General features: G+C 43.4%; 1 pseudogene; it reads right to left on the reverse strand.

The window, feature by feature from the left end:
• Positions 1–759: 759 nt before the first annotated feature.
• Positions 760–2,836, reverse strand: LOC147627426 (tRNA-splicing endonuclease subunit Sen2-1-like; annotated as a pseudogene).
• Positions 2,837–4,020: the final 1,184 nt, after the last annotated feature.

Below are 4,020 nucleotides of genomic sequence, written 5' to 3' on the forward strand. Positions count from 1 at the left end.
TAGGACTTCAAGAGATTCTTGAAAAGAGAGGTGTTGTGGAGCCATATTTTAGAACAAATCACCTCTAGTATCCGGAATATAGACAACCTACAAAATGAAATTGCCTGATATATTCTGTGTCACCGTACTCGAAATGAAAAGGAAGTCCTTCAATAACACATTCGACGAGCTAATCGAGAGAGTGAAGTCTTCCTTCACAATTGACAAGCAGCCTGGATTAAAGCAAGCATCCAAGAGATGTATATTCAGGTACTTTCTTATTGACCAGGCTTCCGATACTTTGTTATAGCACTGTATAGCGTAAACTCTTTGTGGTGTACGCAAGTGGCTTAGAGCATGCACTTCAACTTAAGAAATCAAGGCGATCTCCCGTTAAGTCTTGGAGAATAGTCCTCTAGCAACACAATGTACACAAATTTGCAGGCCGATGAGTTTTGGGAGGAGGATATATTTCTTACTTGTCATTGGTGGTTGGACTTCCCTCGTGGAAAGTACAGAAGAGCAATCAAAATTTCTACTATATGAAAAGAAACGGATAGTCAACCAAGCTACCGAAGTAAGTGTGTTTTAAAAAAGGATGAATGATATTTGGACCCACTCGATGAAAAAATACACAACCATTGGTTTTATTTCATTGGGAAGAAGAATGAGAAGCAAGAAAGCAAACTGGTATATGTGACAATGAGGATTCACTACTATGTTTCAATGCCGATCATGCAATCCTCCTTCTCAACATAGAACTGACACACCTATGTACATTGTAATTGCAAAGTAAACCTCCAACATACGAGTAGTGATAAGTAGAAGTATCCCCTAGTCTTGGGACTGCTTTAAATTTTATTTTCTCAACTTTAAAAAATCTACAAAATTTAAGGCATTCTATCTTCCAAAGGTAAGTTTTGCATGTGGTCCAATTGATAGGGGACTTACTTTGTGGCCTTGTCAACTAAGTACACCAGACATAGGATTACTGGTTTCAAGAAAAGCCACACTCACACAATTGGGTAACCACCCTCCAAGACATTTGTCATTGTACGCACCACTAGATTGTTGTTTTTTCAGTTGAGCTTCTATAGAGAAGCCCAGCAATCAGCAAAGGCTTGTCTCATGCATGATCCATGGATCCATCAGTTTGCATGGCCATGGCCATTCTCGCTTTGGGAAACTGTACTTGCTATACAACCGTCCATACAGTGCTTCTTTGGAAGCCAGCGTTTCACCTCCATTTCTTGAATTGAGTAGAAGTCAAGACACCTGGGATGGTGATCATCAAGTTCCGTCTGGACAACATGTAGGAGCAGCAAAGTCTACAGCAATTACATGAATAGCAATTACATCTTCACTCTTCAAACTAATGCAGAAACAGATGAAGCTCACGGGCTTACTTTGGCTACACTGCCAGAAAGTCGGATGATGCCTTGCATGTGGCTCCAAGAATTCAACTGCATCTGCTTCTCCCACTCAAGAACAACAATCACAGCATACCTGCACACACCATACTGCGAGACTAGATGCTATTATACTATGCACGTTTATCAAAATTTAGTTTGTTTCATCATTGAAATGTGTGACAGCTCAAAATTACATACTCTACATGTACTTGTGATGGATGATGCCTGTATTTGTTGATAAAGTGAGCTCCATACTGAAGCCATGTCCGAACAATCTAGTTTTTTCTTCTTAGATGAGAGTAGTCCTTGTAGTAGTGCAAAAAATCCTGTTTTCGCTTTAGCATTAGCTGCCAGAGGTCATCATTATTCAGAACCACATCCCCCTGCCATTTAATCTTTCAGTCATCAGCCAGCCAGTAATCAGATTTTAAAAGAAAACAAAGGTTGATATAAAGGTTCACCATCAAGCAAAAGACCATTCAATCCAAGTATAATTACCATTTAGAAATGGGGTGGCCCTGGCACCCCATTTTCCGAATGGATGTAAAGCGTATTGTGAAGCTTCTGCTTTTTAGAAAAGAAACCTCAACAAGGATGTTTATGTTGATAGCATGTGAAGGTTCACGGTTGGCAATCCAAAAATGTGGCACATCTTAGTCCAGATAGTGTTCATATGATGCACATCCGACCATTTGGAAGGAAACCAGCAGCTTCTGTCAAGTACGGGCTACCCATGGACCAGATAATTAGAGCCACTCCACATCCTGCTGCTGCTGTGTGCAGGAGGCTGGTTCAGGTCCTGCGCACTCTGCAGGAGCTTTACCACCAGCCTGGGTAGGCCAAACAGGCAGTGGGCAGGCCGAAACAGCAGGGTACAGACAGGCTGGGTACGAGTACTTACATGATTATTTCTCAAATCCTTTTGAAATGCAAATCAGGCAAACACGGACACCTTCGTGCTATGTGGGCACAAAGAGATCGCCAATGGCCATTCCTTTGAACTGGCACAACCTGTACCTTGCAACATTGGTATGCTCTCACTAAGGTTTCCTCTTGCACAAGTCTTCCTGGACAGGCACTAGGCTTCCTTCCAAAGATTCTATTAATGGGGAATGGAGAGTACAGAAAAAACTTCACATGAGCCCTTTATTGGTTCCAATAATGGGAATGGAGAGTACAGAAAAAAAAATCACATGAACCCTTTATTGGTTAGAGCTACATTTCCTTTAAATTTCCAACGATTTTCAAACAATTCTACTGTGAGATTTGCACCATGGTCCATGCCCCACATGAATTATGCAATTTTACCTGCTGTCTTTTGCAGCAGACTTCCAAACACTTAGTTCATAGCATAGGAAGAAGGCCTCCTCCAAACCAAGCTCGTACAGCAGGATCTCTTCAGTTCTATCTCTTGATACATTGTCCTGGCATGATTCTCTTGGCATGGTGAACCATTACTGATGCCATCACCTTCAGAATAAAGCAAGAAAAGAAAAGGATCATTTGCTGGCATGGCTACAACACCCATATGCCTATTGTTGCTGTTGCATGCAGTAGCCCTTCCACGTTGGACCCCAAAAAGAGGGAACTTACTGCAAGAAAGGGTAGCTTGAAGTCCTACTTTGTATTTGGGTCCATTGGCAAAGTAATAGGCTTGCAGTTCTCCATCCCAAAGGCCTCAAGCAACTCATGAACATACCACTGCTGAGAGACAAAAAACCCCCTCTGGGTCTGCCAGATCTCCAATCCCAAAAAGAAGTGGAGTAAGCCTAGGTCAGTCATCTCAAACTCTTTTCACAAGGCAGCCTTCGTCACACCAATGTGCTCCACATGACCGCCGGTGAGAATGAGATCATCCACATAAAGGATGATAATCGTAACCATGCTGTGTTCCCGAAAGAGATACACATTGGGATCTGCAACCGATCTCTCAAAACCAGTCCGAACAAAAAAGGAATCAATCTTCTGATTCCAGGCGCCCTGGGAGCTTGCTTAAGACCATAGAAGGCCTTACGAAACCTGTAAACCATCCCTTCTGATCCTGGAACAACAAATCCTAGAGGCTGCTCAACATACACCTCCTCCTGCAAGTCACCATTAAGGAACACAGATTTTACATCCATTTGATACACAGGCCACCTCTGAGAAGAAGCAAGGGCAAGAACGGTCCGAATCGTCCTTGTTGTCGGTGCAAAGGTATCCTCGTAGTAGTCGATGCTTGGCCGCTGGAGCATAACCTTTAGCCACGAGTCTGGCTTTGTGTTTGTCCACTGACCCATCTGATGCATATTTGGTCATAAAGACCCATTTGACACCAATGATGACTGACCGTTTTGACAGCCTCAGTACCAACTCCCATGTGTTGTTCTTCTCGATGGCATCAAGTTCCACCTGCATGGCTTTCCTCCTAGTATCCTATGAAAGGGCTTCCTTAACGGAAGTGGGCTCCTTGTCCCGCATATTACGAGACATCGAAGCATAGTTTACCTGAAGAAGCTCCGCTGTATTGCTTTTGTTGCGGACTCTGTGCGATCTTCGAGGGCCGTCCTCTGTGGTCCACTCGAAGGGTAGCTTCGTGACACCTGACTCCCGAAGGGTGTCCATCAACCACCTGGGTACTCGAACAGAT

Source organism: Cibotium barometz, chromosome 20 (assembly GCF_041138505.1).
Source record: "Cibotium barometz isolate CiBa-2024 chromosome 20, ASM4113850v1, whole genome shotgun sequence".
Lineage (NCBI taxonomy): Eukaryota > Viridiplantae > Streptophyta > Polypodiopsida > Cyatheales > Cibotiaceae > Cibotium > Cibotium barometz.